This window comes from Garra rufa, chromosome 6, assembly GCF_049309525.1.
Source record: "Garra rufa chromosome 6, GarRuf1.0, whole genome shotgun sequence".
NCBI classification, from domain to species: Eukaryota; Metazoa; Chordata; class Actinopteri; order Cypriniformes; family Cyprinidae; genus Garra; species Garra rufa.
Genome location: NC_133366.1, coordinates 12,558,001 through 12,577,326, shown reverse-complemented (window position 1 = coordinate 12,577,326; position 19,326 = coordinate 12,558,001). Strand labels below are relative to the sequence as shown.

The 19,326-nt window shown below is 34.9% G+C and overlaps 1 protein-coding gene across 6 annotated transcripts in view; it reads left to right on the top strand.

Annotated features, from left to right (window-relative positions):
* Window positions 1-19,326, top strand: part of numb (NUMB endocytic adaptor protein) — an 82,743-nt gene continuing 63,417 nt past the window's right edge. For all 6 annotated transcript variants that reach the window (XM_073842456.1, XM_073842457.1, XM_073842453.1 and 3 more), the window contains exon 1: window positions 1-210. The gene's annotated coding sequence lies outside the window, so the exon portion shown is untranslated. The remainder of the gene's footprint in view (window positions 211-19,326) is intronic.

The following is a 19,326-nucleotide window of genomic DNA, read 5'->3' as shown; positions in this document are numbered from 1 at the left end:
TGAACCCGGCGACCAGTCAGTCAGGATCGCGAGACACACACAGACACACAGAGTCGGACAGACAGGTGAAGAGTTCAAACAGGATCCATCCATATTTGGGGGATTATAATATTTTATTTTCCTGGTCGTGTAAATCTCCGAATCTCTCTGATCGGGTTCACTCACTTCATCTGTGGATACGAGCAGTTCATCTGACCCGCCGCTGAACAGGTGAGTCGATTCACCTTTACCTACCCCATCTGAACTGACACGCTGATGAGGATGACAAACGGGTTAATGATGTTATAACAACAGTAGTCATGATTATAATAACGACGGTTGATGAGGTTGTTGTTAGCCAGCTAACGAGCTAACTGACTGTTTGACTTTGAGTTCAAAACGTAGCATCCGGCTAAGTCAGCTGCTAACCAGAACCTAGCGAGATAAAAATGACTCATACTGATGTTTTGTGTGAAGAAAACAGTTTGCAGACTGCCTTGTGTGTTTCGTGTCGAGGGTTAAGCTTCGGTTAACCGGTTTGTGGGTTCGGTCTGTTTGCTGAAGAGTTGCTAGCTCAGCTAGCCGGTTAGCAGCTCACCTGCCACTGATTCACAACACTAAAACACTTAGTGCTCCATTTCACTGTCATATCTTTTATTTTTGTTATTATGAACATCAGAGCAGAAGAATATCTTAATGTTGGGAGTTCAACAGTGTGCAAAGGTGTGCATTCTTCTGAACAAGCTGCTTGTTCATGAATAGTGCTGCTGCTGATGTTAATACAGAAGTCAGGAACTCAACATCTTAACGTCTTTTTATGACTTTGTAATCGTCAGTTTGCTGCTACATCACTGTATCCAAGTGACTCCAAACAAGCTGTGTTTGTAGCTGTCACACTCCAAAATGATGGTTTGGTGTGAGAGTGACCACTCAGTGCTGATTATATCCTTGTTTACACAACAACAAATTAGTCTGAGTCACATATGTCTCAGCATCATGGGACAACCTTTCATTAACCCTGACACATAAAATGTAATGCATCATTGAATTATGTCATACATAAAATGGCATAACTATTAGTCATCACTTTTTTTAAGCTTTCAGTTGATGAATGGGATAATTTTTGGCCAAAATACAACTATTTGAATATCTGAGGATGCAAAAAAATCTAAATGTGAGAAAATCGCCTTTAAAGTTGTCCAAATGAAGTTCTTGGCTATGAATATCACTAATCAGGAATTAAGTTTTGATATATATTTGTGGTAGGAAATGTATAAAATATCGTCATTGAACATGATATTTACTTAATACCCTAATGATTTTTGGCATAAAAGAAAAATCAATCATTGTGACCCATACAATGTATTGTTGGTTATTGCTACAAATATACCTGTGCTACCTACAGTATGACTGGTTTTGTGGTCCAGGGTCACATATTTAAATGCTTAATTTGATGAGCAAAACATACGATGCAATGTAGGCTAATACAGTGATGATTGAGAGATGAACAAATAAATGTTCCTCAAAAGCTGGTGATCAAATTTGAGACTCACATTTGAACTTGGTTATTCTGAAAAATGATGTCTGTATAATTAGGTAAAGCTGAGCTTCTTCAGTCAACTAAATATTCATCTTGAAATATGTGACCCTGGAGCACAAAACCAGTCTTAAGTAGCACGGGTATATTTGTAGAAATAGCCAAAAATACATTGTATGGGTCAAAATGATAAATTTTTCTTTTATGCCGAAAATCATTAGGGTATTAAGTAAAGATCATGTTCCATGAAAACATTTTGTAAATTTTCTACCAGAAATATATAAAAACCAAATTTTTGATTAGTAATATGCATTTTGGACGACTTTAAAGGTGATTTTCTCAATATTTAGATTTTTTTGCACCCTCAGATTCCAGGTTTTCAAATAATTGTATCTCAGACAAACATTGTATTGACAAACAATATATCAATGGAAAGCTTATTTACTTGGCTTTCCGCAAATTTACACTAATGACTGGTTTTGTGGTCTAGGGTCACATATTACTAACAGAATCAAATTTTGTGTTTATTTGATAAAAATCCATAAAGATATATAGAGCTGTAAAATGAATAATCACGATTAATCAGTTCAAAATAAAAGTTTATGTTAGTGTACTATTTGTGTGTGTACTGTGTATATATATTATGTAAAAAATGTTACAAATATTTAAAAAAATATATACGTATATGAGTGTTTTTATATATGCATAATTAATAAACACAGTACACACGTATAGTATGCAAATATAAACTTTTATTTAGAATCAGCTCTAAAGATTTCACAGCAAAAAGGCATGAAACATGAGCTGAAGGGGGACGTTTTTACAATTGTACTCAAAGTTTTGTTCAAGTTGATCACTTAGAAGCGTTGTAAATTTGTCTATTAAATATGATACAATAGGCTTTATTAAGCTCATGACCTGTGGTTTTAGGGGTGCACTTTCTGCTAATTACACAAGTCTTACAATGACTTATTGCCACATCAAAGTTCTGCCATAGTTAACATTTTTTCATAGATAGATCTACAGGAATACCAAGCAACCCATGTTGGATTTCCCTTGTAAACGAGCAGGTTTTGTTGCAACATACATGTTCACCTTGACTGGTATGAGGGTTTGGCTTTTCTTAGAAGTGCGATTACGTTCGGAAACGAGTGCATCCAGTTGATGAGTCATCAGAATGGGAGTTGCTGTCAGAATGCACACTTCTGAAGGGTTTTCTTGCGGGATGAAGTCATTTGTCATTTCCTAATAGAGGCGAGAGGCTTTGCCAAGATAGAAATCAAGAGGCTGCTCTTATCTGTTTACTCAGCTACCTTTGGTTCCAGCTGTCCTGGGCTGCTCAGCGGTTAATCATTATCACATTCAAAACTCTGTACCCTGACCGGAATGGTTCATTCAGGTTATGTTTTGATATGATTGTACTCAAGGTTGTAGTTTTGCATGTGTAACTCTAGTAAAATGTGACTGTATAACTCCATTCTAAGGTTTTTTGAAGTATGTCGTATTGTGCATCGTTCCTTCTCTGTTGTGGATGATTAGGTCTTCCCGCCGTTCCTGTAATTTACGAGGGCTGCGTCTACTCAGTTTTATAGCCGCGTGTAAAGAGAGGTCACGGCGCAGGTTGAATGGCTGTGACGTGAGCCGTGAGTTGCACTGAGATATTACTGCTGTTTCTGCACATGGACTTTGGCCTGGTATGTGTCCAGTTCTCTTGAGTTAGTGCTGACATCACTTTCAATGACAGCACATTCATGAAATGCTGTCTGGGAATCCAGCCATACCCCTTTTTCACCAAAATGGTGCTGGGGTTTGGCTAGGGAAACTCGAATCTCCTTCAAAGCTAGCTTACTTCTACTTTTCAGAACATAAATAATTGAATTCAGTGTATTTGATGGAAGTCAAAGTTATAATTCGGGATGAAACGGAAGTAGTGACTGATGTTTTGCTTCACATTGTGATCCAAGTGGAACTGACTACGAATGTACAGTTGATTTTAAGAAAGGGGCGGAGTTCAAAATAATTGAAAAGATGAATTTATTATTTAATGGTGATTATAAATACTGTACATATATGGGTTGTTGACATGACATGGCATTTTCACTGTCTCACAAGATAAAAGTTGAATATAATTAATATTGCCGTTATTTAAAATTCTGGAAATCGTTAAACATTTCTTTGTTTTACATGGAACTGTTATTAAAGCTGCAGTATTATTCACATTTTTTAAGCCAAATTTTAAAATTGTCCTATGGTGTGACTGTCTCAGGCATGGTTCAATCAATTACTTTTATAAATTAAAAAGAAAAGCTTAAAAATGTTAATAAATACCTCTGACATAATTGTACAAGTGTCTGTTTTAGTAAATGGTAATCATTGTTTTCATCCATATATTTCTGAAAGTGTAGGAACTTGATACATTTTGTCTTTGAAAACCATGTCCTCTGGTGCGACACCATATCCTGATGTTAAATCGGCCAATTCCAGAGAAAACTTTAATTAGTTGAAGTATCCCATTCTTGGTCGTGTTACTCAAGCCCATGGCATGTGCACATGGTAAATTTTCTCTGAATTGTTCAAATAACTTTTTTAGAACCACTACAAAAGTGTTACGTTTTGTTTATTTTCCTCTAGATTATATTTTTAAATGAAAAACTGTATGTTAAACTACATAATCATGGAAAATTATGCAAATTTGTCTTGCAAACCTCTAATGATAGATTAGCTGGGAATAGCAAGGTCATTAATTGACACAAAAGGCTGAAACGTCCTATGGAATGACAGAAAATGTCCACCGGTGTGACGTCTGTACTGTCACAGCATAGGACAAAGATGTCACACCAGAGGACAAGGTCTCTTTAAGAAGCATTTACAATAATTAAATAAGATTTGTTTAACTCCTTTTTGTTTTTGATCATTGTCAGTGTTCTTAAATGCACTAATTACATTAAATTATTTTCAGATGTTTTTGCAGAAAACTTGTACTGTTATAAAGTGTCATGAGAAACTTTGTTTTTGAAACAGAAATAATTGAGGGAGACAAATTATTTGAAGATATAGGACATGGAATTATAGACAGAAAATGAACAGGGATCTACCAGAAGGGAGGAGATCCTAAGAGATGCAGAAAGTAAATAGGATCAAAATGATGCCTTAAAAAGAGTAGCCATATAATAAAAAAATCATTCACATTTTCATGAATATAGTTGGAAAATCAATCATATTTAGCTGTGCTAGGAGAGTTTCAGTAACATTGATTGAAAGAGACTGAATTTTGTTGATGGAAATTATTTTGCTTTGTTTAAACAACATGTTCATATTGTTTGTATCAAAATTAAACTTTCTTTCTCCTTTGACATAGGACTTAGAAATACTTTAATAACTACCATTTTGGTCTTTTAGTGTGATGTAATGTCCTGTGGTGTAACACATTCAAAAAAAAAAAAAAGGCAGTTGAGTGCTGCAATAGGAGAGATATAAATATGACTCATCTTAAAATGGTATAATTGTCAGTAGTTTTGAACGGATGACAGCAGAGTTTGTCTTGTTGTCAAAGTTTGTCTTGAAATTGCCCAAGAAGTCATGGGGAACAAATTATGTTAATTATAATTTCATAGTAAATGCATTACACTATATGAAGATAAATTTCTCCCATGCTGTTTTTTCCTAATTGTTGCTATGTCACACCACAGGACAAATTTATGGTACAGTTCATTAAAAATATAAAAAAAAAAAAAAAAAAAAAAAAAAAACAATGAAATAATTGACGAAGTTAGTGACCCTTTGTATTTTCTTAAAGATCTGACTTCACTTAAATGTATATGTATGTCCTCTTCAAAAATGGTCTTTTACAAAAAAAACATTTTTTTACTGGCTATTTGTGAACCAACCATATACTAAAAACCAATGTCTTTGCTAAAAGAAATGTTGATTACTTCAAATGTTTTTATTAAAATTAAATGTAATCATAATTGAGTGGTGGCCCTGAAATCAATTAAACTATCTGTTTAATTCCAAATTAACAACTAGCATAACACATGATAAATGTAACTGATTCTCCTCATTCTCCTATTCAAAACATGATGGAAACTGTGAATCCACTGCAAGTTGCAACTTACTTTAAAAAATGCTGAAATTTCAGTTTAAATTGCACAAGATATTAAGTTGATGTAATCAACATAATTATGTCAATAGAACTCTCATCAAAATCTTAAAAGGTTTAATTAAATCATTAAATTAGAATCAATACCGTGTTGGTGGGAAAGGGTTCTGTAACTAAGTTTTAGCATTTTCCCTATAGTTGCCTGACTTTAAACATCCATTCGTATGGACTCATGATGTAGCTATGAAATGAACCTTGATCACTGCACAATCATAATGCCAATCATATTTAAGTCTCAAGCATCATAAATGCTTATGCTAATAGAGCCATCTGTATCTTTAGGTGTTATGCATACCATCTGGACTCAGATCTTGGATCTCGTTTTACTGGAACACAATGCTGGTTAATGAGAACTCTTGACTTTAATGGTGTGTTGAAACTAGCCTCACCCATCAGCATGTCGCAAGAGGAAGAATGAGCTACTGGCTTACTGAAGACATGGACATTCCTGTAAAGCTTGTCATTGCTGATGTCATTACTAACCATTTCATGTTACTAGAACTGCACCTGTCATCTGAAAGTCCTGCTCCTCTGTGTTGAGCTCTTGATGTTACACACCTGCAGATGCTTTCACAGTATTTCCCACAAGATCTTGTGAGTCTGTGAGGTGAACCTCAGTCCATCTAGATCGGCACAGAAGACGATTCTGTACATTTTACAAATTCAATTTAGGTTTTAGGTGATTTTTAAGTTTGAAAATGTTGAAAATTCATATAAAAAGAAAAAAAAAGAAAATGTGAATATTAGCATTTTATTTGTTAAGTGTATTATAAAATAATTTTATTTGTATTTAATGCACATAGTTTATTTTACAATATAATAGTATTTTCACACACTATTTGTGACCCTGGACCACAAAACCTGTTTTAATAGCACAGGTATATTTGTAGCAAGTGTCAAAAATACATTGTATGGGTCAAAATTATGCCAAAAATCATTAGGATATTAAGTAAAGATCATGTTTCATGAAGATATTTTCTAAATGTCCTACAATAAATATATCAAAAACTTAATTTTTGATTAGTAATATGCATTGCTACTGTAGGAACATTATTTGGCCAGCTTTAAAGACAATTTTCTCAATATTTTTTATTTTTTGCACCCTCAGAATCCAGGGCCTGTATCCCTAAAGATTCTGAGAATCCTCTCAGAGAGCTCCTAACTTAACCTAAAAATTCCTTGCCAGGAGTTTTAGCTTAGAAGTGATTCCAGAACATTTTCAGTGAGCTCTGAGCAAGGAATGGATGGAAAATCCTATCTTAGTGAGGAGGTGTGGTTGACCCCGTTGCTAGGTATGAGTCATCATTTCAAAAGCCGTGATTGGTTGATCCTACAAGTTTGATGAAAATGAACTTTTGGTGATAATGAGCAAAGGATGTACCCTCAAATCAATAAACATAATTATACACTCTAATCTTATGCAGACTGTAATTGTAAATAATATTTCACATTCAAGAAAATATCTGGAAAATGAATAGTAAGCTGTAGGGGTTATAGCCTAACATTAGAATCTAAAATATGTGAAAACTTAAGCTCATTACACCCTGTTCAAATAATGATTCGTGTCTTATTTGCTCATATTAATATCCTAGCTGGCATATTTTGTACTTTCACTCCCATATGGACCCCATTGAAAACAAGATGGGCTGTCCTTAATGAAGTAGAAATTGCAACGTTACAACTCAGTGTGTTCTTAACGAGGGTAACACGGCTCAGCCTTTATCAATGTCTGTGATTGCTGGCTGGTCTATTTATGAAGGCTTGTTAACAAATATCCTACAAACACAGAAAATGGCCATTTTGTGCAGCTGCTTAGGGGAACTCCTAAGCCACTAAAAGTCCTCTTCCCTGCTCTTAGCAGATCTCGCCTTAGGAGCCCTTTTAAGCGCTAGGAATCTTGAGGAATAGCTTTTATATTAACTGGGATTTTCGTGTCACTTTTAGGGGAAATTCTTTTCTTAGAGAATTTTCTTAGAATTTGGCCGCTAGGAGCCACTTTTTGCACAAAAATTCTTTAGGGATACGGGCCCAGATCTTTAAATAGTTGTGTCTCGGCCAAATATTGTCCTATTCTAACAACGCATACATCAATGGAAAGCTTATTTATTCAGCTTATTTTTTATTCAGATGATTTAAAAAAAAAGGAACCTTATGACTGGTTTTGTGGTCACATTTTGTTCCTCTTCTTCTTCTTTGACTTTTTCCACTTTGACTTTGAGTTCTATTTAGATTTTTTTCTTCAACTTCTTCGATTTCGACTTCTTCCTCTTAGACTTCCTCTCTGCAATATTTTCATCTTTAATTTCTCTGTTTTTTGCCTCTTCAAATTTTTTCTACTTTGACTTTTCCCACTTAGACTTCTTTGACTTCTTCTTCAACTACTATTCCCTATTCGACTACTATTCCTATTCACTTTTGTCTTTTTTGATTTCTATTTATATTTTTCCCTCTTCAACTTCTTCAATTTCGACGACTTCTAATTCTTAGACTACTCCAATCTCTTCAATATTGTCTTCTAGAGGTTGGAGAAAAAATCGGTTGATTCACGATTCAGTATTTTAGCGAATCAAAAAATATGATGGAAAAACTGAATCGTGAATAAATATCAAAAAATCGTGAATTGATTTTTAATAAAAGAATCGATCTGAATTGAATCGTCAGTTTCTTCGATTTCTTTGCGTCTTTGATTTTTTTTTTTTTTACTTCTATTTCGATTTTTCCCTTTTCAACTTCTTTGATTTCGACTTTTTTCTCTTACACTTCTTCGCTCTCTTCGGTATTTTTGTCTTCGATTTTGTTCGCCTCTTGCCTCTTTGATTTTTTTTTTCTTTTCTTTTAATTTTTCCACTTTGACTTCTATTTAGATTTTGTTCACTTCTTCGACCACTTCCGTCTCTTCAATATTGTCTTCTTTGATTTTTGATTTTTCGACTTCTTCCTCTTAGACTACTTAAAATCAAAGAATGTTAACATTATCCCGATATATATATATATATATATATATATATATATATATATAGTCAGTGAAGTTAATGCAATATTATTGCTACTATTCAGTGTATCAAATATCACCCAGCCCTCTTTTATAGTACTTTTTTTTTTTAGTCCTTTTTAGTTATGTGGAAAAGAGCAGCCTGAACATTCTACTAAACATCTCCTTTTGTGTTCTGCAGAGAAAGTTAATTAATTTTTTGGGTGAGCTATGCCTTTTAATGTGAGTTCCCATATAAGAGTCTGTTGGAAAAGTGTCAAATGTGAAAGGGATGATTCAGTGCAGTAAGCTTCTTGATGATAGTAAAGCTAATTATCAGGATAAGAGTGTAATCAGCAGTGTTAACGCAGCCTGTGCAGTTATAAGAGCACAGGACCTGTAGATGAGCGGCACAGTGCTTTGTTCTCTCTGTGGTTATCTTCAGCCTCACGCTCAAGGACAGCGGCGTGCTAATCTGCAACCTGTGGCACACTGAGATATCTTCTCAATAACCTGCACACGTAACGTCCTGTGGCAAAGCTCCGTTCGCGGCTTTGACGCTGGTTTCCTGGTAACAGCAGCAGCGCTGGGGTATGAGAGCTCGGACATGAGCAGGGGAAGCCAGGCGCTCCTCTTCAGCCGGTGCGCTCACATTTTGGCTCGGTGTCAGAAGCAGGCTTGATCGTGGCGGAGGCAAGAGAGCTTACCGAAGGCTCCTTGCTGTCATGAAATCTGTTCAGTTTGCTGCATCACGGTTCGCTTGGAATTTCAACACCGCCTGTCGCAGGACGGGTTGTGCAACACGAGTCCTCTCGTGCCATTGCTGTTGACGTTACTGCAGAGTGTTGCTTTTTTAACTGAGGTGAAGTCAGGATGTTTCCTGTGGTTTGTTTACGGGCAGAGCGTTTCTATTTACAGCTTTTGTCAAACGTCTTTTAGTCACTCCCAATTTTGTCAGATTTGTTGCACAACATGCATTTTTTTTTTATTCTAGGCTATGTTGTAAAAATGCAGCTCTGCATTGTTGGTGGAATATCGCTGATGCAGACGTTTGTTTCAACACTGATGATTCAAATGTGAACATGCACACAAGCACAAGCACATATTGTGCTTTCCAAGAGCTCGCTCCCTCCCTCCCTCAGATAAGACGAGAGTAACGTGGGAAGAATGTGCATTCCTTTCCTGAGAAGGAGGAGGAGGAGGAGGAGGGGACGGCAGTCTGGAGAGGAGTGTGTTTCCTCTGCCTCGCATCAGTGGACTGCCTTCAGCCGTTCAGGCTTTTATCAGCGATCCAGGCCTTTGAGATGAGTCACATGGTACCGTCCGTGTTGGTGTGTGTCTCTCACACCCTTTCCTTTTGAAATGATGACGGTGCAGCGGTGTAGCTTCAAACTAACTGTTACTTTATAAACAAACATCTGCTCATAGTTTTGAGAACATCCAAAGTAATTTAATTCAATGAATATGATCTCATAAGCTGGCTTTGAACAAGAGTGCTAGTTTAAATACAATACCAGTCTCTTTTGCTCATCAAGGCTACATTTATTTAATCAAAAACACATTAAAATGGTAATATTGTGATATAATATTACAGTTTTCTGTTGTGTGTTTTCTATTGAATGTATTTTAAAAAGTAATTTATTCCTGACAGTGATCAAAGCTGAATTTTCAGCATCAATACTCCAGTCTTTAGTGTCACATGATTCTTCAGAAATCACTCAGTCTAATATGCTGATTTGCTGCTCAAGAAATATTATGTTTTCAGTGTTATAGGGATGTGGCGATATCAAAATCTCACGTTATGATAATATCTCTATAAATCCATGACATAATACTTATTGCGATATTTAAAAAAACAAAAAACAATTTAGTACATTTTAAAGTTATAAAGTGATACATTGTTTATCTAATGCACTTTGAGAGTTCAAAATTAAGAGCTGCAACCCATGTTCTTGACTAAGAAAATTTAAGTCAGAAAAAGTCCTGTACCTGAACTTTCAAGCGGACTCAACTCTCTTATTATTTGTGGTATACTGTCTCAGTCTAAATTGCATTCACACTTACATTCATTGTGGGAAGCCAAACATTATTCCTAGGCCAGTAGTAGCCATTTATTGTACAATTGCACTATAAAATAAATGAAAATGAATATTTCATAGGTATATCATTTATGCTTTACACTAAAGTACGGGAATTACAATTGTTATTTCCTTAATTTTACACTTGAGATATTTTGAATTTGGACTGCAGTAACGTTACCCATTTAAACTGCTAGCTGTCAGCAATTCATACAGCAATTTTATGCTTTTTTTTGATGGAAATGGCAGTAGAGCTTTTATTTCGACAAAAAACTCCAGCTTCAGTGAAAACAGGACTACAAAACCTTGTCTCTAGTGACAAATCTAGTGAAATGCTGTAATCATCTGGCATTAAAATAAAGCATAACTGGTGTTTTAAACAAATTTACTGCATTCACTGTGAACTGAGCCGTTCTGAGGAGTGGAAAACACCGGATCATGAGCTGTTTCTCTGAACGATGTGTGTGCTTTGCTTTGAAATGCATAGCGAAAACAGACTTGATGAAGGGATTAAGCCATATTGTGTTTTTCCAGTTTTAGTTTGTTTGACAGATACTGTGCCAAAGCATAATGGCCAAACAAAACTTGAAAGACCTTTTATGTTAGAATAAGAAGTTCAAATATATTTTGAACATGATGATATCGATACAGTTTGGCTATCGCAATACCGTGATATTAATAATACCGTTACATCCCTATATTACAAACAGTTGTGCTGCTTTATATTTTATATTTATATTTTAACCTTTTTTCCAGTTTCTTGGATGAATAGAAAGTTCAAAAGAACAGCATTTATTTGAAATAGGAATCTTTTGCAACATTATAAATGTCACTTACTATCACTTTTAATCAATTTAATGAATCATAAAAATGAAAAGTCATAGCATTTAGTTCACACATACAATATTTGAAATGATTGTAGATGTGGCTGGAGTAACTGCTGTCAAAAATAGAAACAGGGATCCATTAACTGAATGCATGTGACATTAGGCTGCTGCAGTGTAAACAGCTCCATTATAATTATACTGGGACTTATCTAATTTTCTTTTGCAATTTTTTAGTATCAGGGCTCGCAAAATCGCTAGCCCGACGTCCCGGGGCTATTGTGTTTTCCAGTCGGGCTACCAAAATGTGTCACTGGGCTGCCCGACGGGCTATCATAAAGTTGACGGCTCCTGCATGTCCTTAAAAACCCCTCAATTTAGTTGTATCAAATTTAAGCCCATAAAAAGTTTTAAATATGTTAAATAGTATAAGAAAATTCTTAATTATAATTTAGGAGGTCTTACATTTGGGGACGGAAAGACGAGAATCGCGATAGGGCTGGATTAAACTTCAAAAGGCAATGATGTCATTGAATAAATATGCACGCTGCACGTTTCAATGTCAAAACGAGGACTGATTTCTTTATATGAATTTATCTGAGGGGAACCGACTGTCCATTGCACAGGACTAAGACCATTGCAGTAAAAGAGAACGCGGACGCTGTTTTTTGTTTGTTTGTTTTTACCGCTGCCGCACACACCTGAGGCGAGCACGCGCACAGAGAGAGAGAGAGGCGCAATTCAGACGATTCACAGATTGATTCCTCTTTAACTTAACTTTGTTATGTGTGTTTCCATTCAAAGAGATGTTTAAATACCCGTTTTGGTATTCTGGTAAACACAGTCGGTTATGTCTTCAGTGAACCGAAACAGCTGAGAAAGAGATGTGTGCCAGTATTCGGTTCGTGCATTTGGCCTTAAAGAGACAGCATCCTATAAATACCTGCATTAAGAAGCACTAGTTATTTTGCAATAAATTATTAAATGTCTGCACCTGAATACTAGTCTTATTGATTTTATTAGTAACTTTATGCTGTATTCATCTACACATGTCATTTGTGTAATTGTTGTTTTGTGACTTTATTAGTTCAGCTAGTAGTTTTTGCTGTGGATTAGAAGTACTTAAAGCATTCAGTAATTATTAAAAAACAAACTCTTTTGGTTTTGTTTGTTTTTTGCTAATCCGAAAAATTGATTCCAATCCTACTCATACTGTTCATTTTACTTGTGCAAATGGGTAATAAATTGCCTTAAATTGATATTTAAAAATTCTGCAGATACACTAAATAGTGAAATAAAATTCATTCCTTGATATTTGTTTGTATTTGTGTATTGAAAAAATTTTTCATTGACATTTACCCCCAGTTTCACAGACAAGGCTTAAAACTAGTCCTAGATTAAATGTAAATCTGAGCTGTTTCAACTGAAAGAAACTTGGACTGACTGATCTTAAAATATATCAGTGCCTTTGTTTTGTCTCCAGATGCACACCAGTAGGCCTTTAGTTTCTTTTCTAAGTCACGGTTATAAAAATTACTTAAATGTCCTAATCCTGGTTTAGGCTAAACCCCATCTAAAAAACCGGGCCTTAGACTCCTATCTGATTTTCTATATTAAAAAGAAAAAATATATGTATATTTTTTTTATTTGGGCTAGTTAAATTATTTTCGGGCTACCAAAATCTGAAGAGTACCTGCCCGAAGGGCTACCAGAGATTTTGAAATTTTGCGAGCCCTGAGTATACTGTCCCTGCAGGTATAACACATTGTATGATTTCTGCTAATAATCCCACATATATTTAAATAAATTCCGGTGGCCTTTGAACCTTTTCTGGTGCTCCTAGTCCGGGCCATTTGCATGTGCAGGCTATACTCTCAAAGTATTATAATTTTAATTGCTGTGATTTAATTTTGACTTATTTTTTAAACATTTTGACTTTATTCTTGAAACTAGAGATCGACCGATATGGGTTTTTCTATAACCGATGCCGATGTTTAGAGGTCAGGGTCAGCCGATGGCCGATATGTGCTGCCGATTTTTTTTGGCCGATATCTTTAAGTTCTCCCCTTTATTTCCATGCTAAAATGTCACACTAATAATAAGTGGATGCACATCATTTCTAAACTTAACATCATGAACAATGAACACGATGAACCATCTTGATTTTGTGCACTGCACAGTATTATTATAAAAGATTTAACCAAAGTTAACCAAAAAAATCAAACAGACCAAGTATTAAATATATAAAACAGATAATATAAAAACTGTCAATCTTTTACACATAAAAGTTTAAAAGCTGAGATTAATGCTAAACTTTAATGTTTTAAATATAAAATTTTGAATACAGAAAATTTAAATGATTTATATAACTGAGAGGACCTGCCAGCAGGTGGCGTCAAGACACTGATTTAATTACTGAATCAAATCATCATTCATTTGATTCGTTCGAACAGCTGATTCATTCCTGAATAAAGCAAAATTACTCTCTTTATGAATGAGAAATTGAATCATTTCACTAGATTCGATTAAAAAAACGCACGTTCATTCATAAACGAAACACCGCAGTGTTTAAATGTAGGCAATAGTGTAATCTGCCTGCCATCCACCCGCACCTATATTTTTTCTCTGATTTAGCATACCGCACTCGATCTTTCTATTACAATTATTCTAATTCTTAGTTTTACATGATGATATGATGAATGGATGGTTCATTTTAACAGCGGATATTCACATCGCTGCACACTTATATAGGCTTAATCACTTGTGCTTTTAAGCCAAATCCATGCTGAAAAAAAATCATGTTTACTGACATCTGAACGTGGCCATAGTTATAAACTCGCAGTATCTGAGGTGACGGAGAGGACGGTCGCATCAGGCGCAATCATCAAAATATATTTAAAAGGAAGCTGGCGCCACGGTCTTGACCACATAACTCAGGTTCAGATTTTAGAAAATGTAGTTAATGTTTACATTATTATTGTTTTATCTCATCCACGCGCGACCCACCCACAAGCAATTAGAATGTATTTTATTGTTACCAGACCCGCGGATATAACCACCCTCTGTGCATCACTGTCTCCGAGAGAGGCGGAGTATCACAACGCTGCATTGTTTGTGAGAGCTGCCGCCTTCTTGAAATTCTCCGACTCGGATACAGGAAAAATAAAACAGAACTTATAACATTGGGGCTAATATGTTAGCAAACAAGCTGCTGATCGTTTTAGACTACAGTCTTTAAACTTAACTGCAAGTAAGCAAACCTTTAACCAGCTGTAGCATTATGCCAGTTCTCGACGGTCCTATGATGTTCTTTTACTAAGTGAAAGCAACACTTCATAGTTTACTGGTAATATATAGTACAAATATGGCCATGGGACTTTGAAATATCAGAATTTAAGCCTTACCTTTATCTCTCAGAAATGTTTTGGCTTGGGGTCCTTCACAGTAGCATTCCACCGCACCAATAACACGGGGCTGCCCGCAGACGTGCCTGACTTTAAATCGGCGCTACTAAACACGGATATCGGCCGATGCCAATATATATAAAAATGGCAAATATCGGCCCGATATATCAGTCGACCTCTACTTGAAACATTCTGACTTTGCTCTCAAACCATTTCGAATTTATTCTCATAATTTCGACTCAATTCTTAAAACATTTAGACTTTATTCTCAAAACAATTCGACTTTTCTCAAAACAATTCGACTTTATTCTGAAACAATTCGACTTCATTCTTGAAACATTTCGACTTTATTCTCGAAGCATTTCGGCTTTATTCTGGAAGCATTTCGACTTTATTGCCCGAAACAATTCAGCTTTATTCTCGAAGCATGTCGGCTTTATTTTCTAAGCATTTCCACTCTATTCTTAAAATATTTAAACTTTTTATTTCTTAAAACAATTCAACTTTATTCTCGAAGCAATTCGACTTCATTCTCAAAACATTTCGACTTCATTCTCGAAACATTTCGGCTTTATTCCAGAAACATTTCGGCTTTATTCCAGAAACATTTTGGCTTTATTCCTGAAACAATTCAGCTTTATTCTCGAAGCATGTCGGAGTTATTCTCGAAGCAATTCGACTTCATTCTCAAAACATTTCGACTTCATTCCAGAAACATTTCGGCTTTATTCCAGAAACATTTCGGCTTTATTCCAGAAACATTTTGGCTTTATTCCCGAAACAATTCAGCTTTATTCTCGAAGCATTTCGTCTTTATTTTCTAAGCATTTCCACTCTATTCTTAAAATATTTAAACTTTTTTTTTCTTAAAACAATTCAACTTTATTCTCAAAGCAATTCGGCTTTATTCCAGAAACATTTCGGCTTTATTCCAGAAACAATTCGGCTTTATTCCGAAACAATCCGGCTTTATTCCCGAAACAATCCGACTTTATTCCCGAAACAATTCAACTTTATTCTCGAAACAATTGTACTTTATTTTCGAAACAATTCGACTTTATTCCCGAAGCAATTCGACTTTATTCTCAAAACATTTCGACTTCATTCCCGAAACAATTCGGCTTTATTCCCGAAACAATTCGGCTTTATTCTCGAAACAATTCGACTTTATTCCCAAAACAATTCGACTTTATTCTCGAAATATTTCGACTTCAGTCTCGAAGCAATTCGGCTTTATTCCAGAAACATTCCGGCTTTATTCCAGAAACATTTCGGCTTTATTCTCGAAGCATTTCGGCTTCATTCTCGAAACAATTCATCTTTATTCCAGAAACAATTCGGCTCTATTCCAGAAACATTTCGGCTTTATTCCCGAAGAATTTCGGCTTTATTCTCGTAATTTTTTTTCTTTTTTCTTTTTTTAACACTATAACGCCGTCCTAGAGGCCAGATTGGGCACTGGGGGTAGAAAAGGATGCATGGGACTTGTTAGAAGCCTTGTGAGCTTGCTGCATTCTTCAGTCGACTGGACACAAGCCCTTGCAGTGCTTCAGCAGCAATCACCTGTCCTCTGTAAGTGATCGGTGTCGGCTTCAGCTCTTCTGGAGTTCTGATTGCCCCTGAGACGCCACCGAGACTGATTGGAGCTTCATTCAGCAGCAGAGGTTCCTGGCCCGTACGCTGATGGAGCTGCTATTTACTGAGCGCATTGCTTCAAAGCAATCAAACCTCTGCGGACTGTGCCACTGGGTAATTTTCCATTATTTGGACTTCTTTTGCTCCACTGGGCGCATTTGTCCGTGGAACAGCGATCTCTCCATGGCTTCTCATGCAATACAGTCTCCATTGTCTTGGACGGCAGACAATGAGGTCTTTCAGTTTGTTCAGTTGAATTTGAGGGCCTAGAGGGAGAGAGATGGCCGGATTGGTGGCTTCAGGTGTCACTCAGGTGCGGCGCAGTCACCCAGAAGGAAAATGTTACATACCGCAGGCCTCGTTGGGCCTCCTTGAGTGGTCGGACTGGTCCGACGGGGTGTGATGAAATTCTCTCTCTGGTTTGAACCAGAACACTATGACTCACACAGGCTCCTGTTACCTGTTCTTTCAATATTGTCTTTCACAGAGGAAGAGCTTCTTGCACCCCTGAGTCTTTCTTATCTGGTTTGGTTGAGTTTGATTTGTCCCCTTTAAATAACCTAAGCCCTTAGGGAACCAATTTAAACTTTTACAAACAATTATTCCTTATAACAAATATTACTCTGTCCTATGACTTTAACAGCTACAGGTTCACGATCACTAATACTACTGTTAGTAAAATTATTTAAACTTGATTTTAAAGAAATATTACACCATTTTCCTTCATGTTTTAATTTTAGGTATTTAAATGTAATTATTAAATTTTTTTTTTTTTCAATAAACATAACTTTGTTTGCCATAAATAAATAAATAAAAGGAATTGTTCTATGTTTCTGTTGAATTAAATGAATGTTTTATGACTTCATTGCATTACCAACAGAATTTCGTAAGGCACTATGTGTTTTTTTGTTAAACTTGTAATAAAATGATGTCAAATTGTGTAATTTCATTATTTAAATTAACTAGATATGGTTATTGAATTACTAAAATGTAATCTAACCATTAAAATAGAATCCAGAAATGATAAACAGGATTAAATTGAGAGAAAAAAAAAAAAACTGACTTAGAGTAAAATTCAAATGAAGAAGATGAATTATATATTAAGACCATTTGAATTTTTAGGACATTTTTAGATTGTGAAATTATTTTCGTTATTATGGCTATGCACATTTCCCCTCAAAAAATGCAGAATTTCAAAAGAAATAAAAAAAAATAGTTGTTAATATTTTATTAATTCAATTGATGAGAGTGCATTTTTTATTTATTATTTTATTATTTATTAATCCATTAAAATGGAATCCAGGAATATTAAAATGAGAATAAACTGGGGAAAAAATAAAAAAGAAGTTTAATATAATTTCATAAGGCACTAATATGTTTTTTTTTGTTGTTAAACTTGAAATAAAATGATGGTAAATTGTAATTTCCATTATTTAAATTAATTAGATATGCTTATTAATAACTAAAATTTAATTTAACCATTAAAATAGAATCCAGAAATAAAAAATGGAATAAAAAAAAAACCTGAATTTGAATTTCAGGAGAAAAAAAAAGTCAATTGATAAGACGACGTGCATTTTTATTTATTTAGTTTTTTTATTTTATTTTATTAAACCATTAAAATGGAATCCAGGAATATTAAAATCAGAAAAAAAAACAGAAGTTAGGGGGAAAAAAACTAAGATGTATTTTTTGTTAAACTTGAAATAAAATGATGTTAAACTGTGTAATTATTATTATTTAAAGTAATTAGATGTGCTTATTAATTAAAAAAAATATTTAACCATAAAAATTAAATCTAGAAATGAAAAATTACAAATGGGATTTAAAAAAAATAATAATTTGGGGGGAAATCAAAGAAACAAAACAAAAAATGAATTTGGGTGAAAATCAAATATAAAGAAAAATAAGTATATTTTAGGACCATTTTGATTTTTAGGACATTATTACATTGTTTTCATTATGACAAATTATTTTTTTGCACCCTAATGGTACAAAATATATGTTGTATTTCCTTAAATGTATTTTGTGAAATATACAGTAAGCTGGTCATGTTCCTGACAGTTTTTGTGATGTTCACCAATGGTGCAATTAAAAAATGAGGTTTTCCAATGTGGTGTCATCTGAAGGATTAGATGCAGGCGTAAGAATGAGTTGCTGGTTTCAGTCGGGGTGGATGGGTTATGTGATTTTAGTCACAGGTTTCAGATGTATTTGTTGCTGGACTGGCAGAGCCTGAATAAAACATGAGTACAGCCATCAGAGAGGCTCTGCTTTCAGTAGGGCATTTAACAAACACAGTTTACTCTGACAAGACCTTACTTGAGCTCCCTTAAGATAAGCAACATAACCTTTGGCTGATAGGTCAGATGTCCTGCCTTTGACTACCACTATTAAAAGCAGACGCAGGGCTCATACTGTACGTGAGTCAGCGTCACCAGGAATAAGACCGATCATATCTTTCAGAAAAAGCACAGGCCCACTCACTTCCTTCGTGTATCAACAGAGAGTTCAATAGTGCCTCCATTGTGCAATGAAAGATTATGGGTATTTATATATGACAGAGTTTAATGGCATTTGAAGTTTTTAATGTGAAAACGCAGCATGTAAAATTCAAACTAAAATTCATCTGGAGTTACTTAAAAAGAGGAATTTTTATTGCTGCCACATAAAAGCATTCAAATCCCTTGGAATTTTTTATTTTTCTTTGTTACCACATGAAATCATGATCTGTTTAAC